We start from the raw sequence: 5,634 nt of genomic DNA on the forward strand, positions 1-5,634 counted from the left end.
GACTTTTAAGGGTCTAAGTTACCATTAAAGTTAGAACGTGCTCCTTAAAATACCTACTCATACACTTACTCAAAGACTGCAACTTTGTGCTTTTCTCAAAAGAGAATTTTCACATTGAAACATGATATGAGTTTAGTGAAACTTAAAAAGGAAAAGGTGTTTACATGCACAAAATCATCATCAAACTCAGCCTTCAAATAAGAGAAACAAATTTATTAATTTCTTTTTTTTTTTTTTTTTTTGAAATTTTGGGAATTTTTTATTGGTTCAAGAAATAGGAAATTAAATAACAAAGCAAAAACACAAGCATAAATGACTCGACAGCACATGCATTGACTCGATAACACTACTTTATTAATGAAAATGAAAATCCTAAACCATTAAAGTGGGAAATTCCTCCCCCACACTTAAAACCTACATTGACCTCAATGAAAAGAAACAAAAATGTGAGAAAAAGAAAGATATTACCGAGCAAGATCAATCGTCGATAGAATCAACTGGGGCGTGTACATATGCATGATCATGAAGTGGTTTGTACCTGCGGAAATGTTAGCATGAAAATATGGGGGAGGGGGTGGATTATGGTGTTGATCCGATCACATCTTTTTATTCACTTAATTGACTAAAAAAACTAAACTTAAACTCGTGGGTTGCCTCCCACGCAGCGCTTTATTTAACGTCGTTAGCTCGACTTTTCAGCGCATGACCTTTAAGGAGGGCACATCACTAGGGTAGCGACATGTCCTACTTTCTCTGCTGGATGGTAGTGCTTCAGTCTCTGACCATTTACTATGAACTTTTCGGTGGATTCACTCCAAACTTCAATTGCACCGGATTGGTTAACTTTAGTCACTTCAAATAGTCCACTCCATCTAGAGCGAAGTTTTCCAGGGAAAAGTTTCAGCCTTGAGTTAAATAGCAGTACTAACTCGCCCTCATTGAACTCCCTTCTAGTAATGCGCCTATCATGCCACTTTTTAGTCCTTTTTCCTCCGGCATCACTATGGTTCATGTTCAGGGCTTTGATGGCCCAATATGCTTTATGTTCTAGCTCTACCGGGAGATGGCAGGATTTGCCGTAGACCAGCTTAAAAGGGGTGGTTCCAATGGGTGTTTTGTATGCCGTCCTATAGGCCCAGAGCGCATCATTTAACTTTGAAGACCAGTCTTTCCTTGAAACAGAGACAGTTTTCTCTAGGATTTGCTTAATTTCTCTGTTAGAGATTTCTGCCATTCTGTTCGTCTGTGGATGATAAGGGGTAACCGCTCTGTGCCGCACTCCGTACTTTGTCATAAGGTTTTCAAATATTTTTGATATAAAGTGAGATCCACCATCACTGATGACAAGCCTAGGGACACCAAATCTTGGGAATATGACGTTTTTGAACATCTTAACCACTACTTTTGCACCATTAGTGGGAGAGGCGATGGCCTCAATCCATTTTGACACGTAGTCCACAACAACAAGTATGTATTTATTTCCCATCGATGACGGAAAAGGACCCATAAAATCTATTCCCCAGACGTCAAAGACTTCCACTTCCAAGATGTATTTTTGGGGCATTTCATGTCTCCCGGAGATGTTTCCGGTGCGCTGGCACCGGTCACATTTCATAATGAAAATATGAACATCTCAAAACATGGTGGGCCAGAAAATGCCAGCTTGAAGGTTCTTTGCAACGGTTTTAGACTTACTCATATGTCCTCCACATGGCGAGGAGTGGCAGTGGGTAATGACACTTTCTATCTCATCTTCTAGGATACATCGACGGAAGATTCCATCAACACCTCTCTTAAATAAAAGGGGATCATCCCAGTAGTATTGCTTAAGGTCATGGAAAAACTTTTTCTTTTGCTGATAGGTCAGATCGGGAGGTAGAACTCCAGCAGATAGGTAGTTGATGATATCAGCGTACCATGGAACTGTAGTTTTACCCAAAGCTAATGCCTCCTCTGGATCCTTTTTTATGCTTGAGCTTCCTTCCTCTAGGAAGTCTACAAGATGACCATATCAAGGTGCCTCAGCTCTAACAAATGCCACCAACCTATCATAAGGGAAATGGTCGTTTATGGGCAATTCTTCCACTTTACCATCATTGATTCTTGACAAGTGATCCGCTACTACATTCTCTGTTCCCTTTTTATCTCGAATCTCCATGTCAAACTCTTGAAGCAGTAGTATCCACCGAATAAGTCTCGGTTTTGCATCTTTCTTGCTTAGTAGGTACCTGATAGCTGCATGGTCTGTGTAAATGATAATCTTCGATCCCACTAGATAGGAACGAAACTTATCAATTGCAAAGACAATGGCTAGAAGCTCCTTTTCAGTCGTGGCATAATTAATCTGAGCTTCGTCAAGTGTCCTACTAGCGTAATTGATTGCATGTAATTTCTTATCTTTGCGCTGTCCCAAAACAGCACCTACTGCATAATCACTAGCATCGCACATGATCTCAAATGGTTGGTTCCAATCTGGAGGTTGCATTATAGGGGCAGAGATCAATGCACGTTTCAGCAGTTGGAAAGACTCAAGGCATTGTTCATCGAAGATGAATTCAGCGTCTTTCATCAAAAGGCCAGTTAATGGCTTGGTGATTTTTGAGAAGTCTTTGATGAACCGCCGGTAGAAACCAGCATGTCCCAGAAAACTACGGACCTCTCTTACGGTTGTGGGAGGCTGCAAATTCTCAATAACTTCAATTTTTGCTTTGTCAACCTCGATTCCTCTGTTGGACACCACATGGCCAAGGACTATGCCTTCATTTACCATAAAGTGGCACTTTTCCCGGTTTAACACGAGGCTGACCTTTACACACCTCTCCAATACTTTCTCCAAGTTGGCTAGACATTTTTCAAAACTTGAACCGCACACAGAAAAGTCATCCATGAAAACTTCCATAATGTCTTCTAGGAAGTCTGCAAAGATTGCCATCATGCATCTCTGGAATGTTGCAGGTGCGTTACACAGTCCGAATGGCATTCGCCGGTAGGCAAATGTGCCATATGGGCATGTGAAAGTAGTTTTCTCTTGGTCGTCCGGGTGAATTGGGATTTGAAAGAATCCCGAATAACCGTCCAGGTAGCAAAAATACGAGTGCCTAGCAAAACACTCTAGCATCTGGTCTATGAACGGGAGAGGAAAATGATCCTTCGTGGTTGCTTTGTTTAGCTTTCTATAATCAATGCACATCCTCCATCCTGTTACTGTGCGCTTGGCGACTGAGACTCCTTTCTCGTTCTGCACCACCGTCATGCCACCTTTCTTTGGTACCACGTGCACCGGACTAACCCAGTTACTCTCAGATATAGGATAGATAATCCCAACATCAAGAAGCTTCATTACTTCTTTCTTTACCACTTCGCTCATGTTAGGGTTCAGTCTCCTCTGATGCTCTCTAGAGGTTTTAGAATCCTCTTCTAGCATAATCCTGTGCATACAAACAGTGGGACTGATTCCCGTGAGATCATTAATTGTGTAACCTATTGCTTTGGGATATCTTCTTAACACATCAAGGAGTTTCTTTGTTTCCTCTTTTCCTAGGTTGGCATTAACTATGACTGGGTGATTCAATTCACTGTCTAAAAACTCATATCTAAGGCTTTGGGGAAGTTCTTTGAGCTCTATCTTTGGTTTCTCTAGTTCAGGCATCGGATCAGGAGTAAGGTCGAGGCATTCTAGAAGTTGAGAAATATCATCCTCATCTTTCTTTAGTTCCTCTGTCGAAGTCGCAACCATCATCTCAGTTGGTGGAGCTTCTGACGACAGTTCCTTAATGCATTCATCAATTATGTCAACAAAGCAACATGTGTCATTTATGGCAGGGCCTTTCATGAATTTAGACAGTATGAACTCAATCTTTTCTTCACCAACCTCAAAGGTAAGCTTTCCTCTCTTTACATCAATAATAGCACCGGCAGTGGCTAGAAAGGGTCTTCCTAGGAGGATTGGGGTGTGAGAGTCTTCACTTATGTCCATGACAACAAAATCAGTGGGAATGTATAACTGACCGATTCTTAAAGGAACATCTTCCAGTATTCCGACTGGGTATTTTATGGAACGGTCAGCTAATTGTAAGGACATTTTGGTTGGTTTCAACTCTCCTAGATTTAGCCTCTTACAGATAGACAAAGGTATCAGACTCACGCTAGCACCTAAATCACACAGAGCTTTATCGATGATATGGTTACCGATCACGCAAGGAATTGAAAAACTCCCTGGATCTTTTAGCTTTGGCGGCATCTTATTTTGAATGATGGCGCTGCACTCCTCAGTAAGTGCTACGGTACCATCGTCATCGATCTTCCTCTTGTTGGTCAGTATCTCCATTAGGAATTTAGCATACGAAGGCATTTGAGTTATCGCCTCCGAGAAAGGAATACTGAGATGAAGCGTCTTTAGAAACTCTACGAACTTCTTAAACTGACCTTCCGTTTTAGACTTGGCAAGTCTTTGAGGGTAAGGGATTTGAGGTTTGTATGGAGGAGGGGGTACATAAGGTTTTTCTTTTTCACTCTCCACTACTCTCCACTACCTCCTTAGGCTGGGGCAGCAGTAGCTGCCTGCTGTTGGGGCACTTGGGAAATCTGCGTTTCTAGCATTTTGGTATGGGTGGCCATAGCATCAACTTTGTTTGCCAACTGCTTAATCAATTCATTTGTATGAATGTTTTGATTCATGAACTCTTTGTTTTGCTGAGTTTGAGCCAAGACGAAGTTTTCCATCATAAGTTCTAGGTTTGACTTTTTAGGAACAACAGGAGCAACAGGGGCTCCTCTTTGGCCTTGAAAACCAGGGGGATTTGCAGGTGTAGGACTGGGCGCAAAGGTAGGATTGTTATTAGGGTGGTTTCTCAATCCAGGGTTGTACGTGTTAGAGTACCGGTTACCTTGCGCATAGTTTGCCTGATCGGTTCCAGCTAGCAATTGACATTCGGCAACGATGTGTCCAAGAACTCCACAAATTTCGCAATTTGGAGTCACAGCAGCAGCAGTAGCTGGTGCAGCGTGGGACAAGTTGTCAAGCTTTTGGTACAACGCATCCACTCTAGCATTCATGTGGTCAAGGTTGCTAACTTCGTACATTCCTGCTTTGGGTTGTGTTTTCTCCACTTGAGCGCGTTCGCTCCCCCACAGGTAATGATTTTGCGCCATGTCTTTGATAAGAGCATAGGCGTCATTAAATGGTTTGTTCATGAGAGCACCTCCCGCAGCAGCATCAAGGGTCATTCTTGTGTTATAAAACAGACCATTGTAGAAGGTATGAATTATGAGCCACTTCTCAAGTCCATGGTGGGGGCAAGCTCTCATTAATTCCTTGTATCTCTCCCATGCTTCGAAAAGCGACTCACCGTCTGTCTGCCTAAAGCAGGTGATTTGGTTCCTGAGTTGCGCCGTTTTGCTCGGCGGAAAGTATCTAGCTAGGAACACCTTTTTAAGCTCATTCCATGTTGTAATGGAATTGGACGGTTGGGATTGTAGCCACACTCTGGCTCGGTCCCTTAGGGAGAATGGGAATAGGCGCAAACGAATGGCTTCAGGGTCGATGCCATTTTCCTTTAACGTATCTGCGAACTGCACGAAGACAGAAAGGTGCAAGTTCGGATCCTCCGTCGGGTTTCCGGAGAATTGGTTCTG

At 42.6% G+C, this 5,634-nt stretch overlaps 1 non-coding gene across 1 annotated transcript; it reads left to right on the forward strand.

Moving 5' to 3' along the window:
• The first annotated feature begins 5,281 nt into the window (after positions 1 to 5,281).
• Positions 5,282 to 5,388, forward strand: LOC146915727 (small nucleolar RNA R71). The gene has a single exon (XR_015017134.1). It is a non-coding gene; the product is annotated as a small nucleolar RNA R71 (small nucleolar RNA).
• Positions 5,389 to 5,634: the final 246 nt, after the last annotated feature.

Source organism: Medicago sativa, chromosome 6, assembly GCF_051527215.1.
Source record: "Medicago sativa cultivar Bolivia chromosome 6, Bolivia_mono, whole genome shotgun sequence".
Lineage (NCBI taxonomy): Eukaryota > Viridiplantae > Streptophyta > Magnoliopsida > Fabales > Fabaceae > Medicago > Medicago sativa.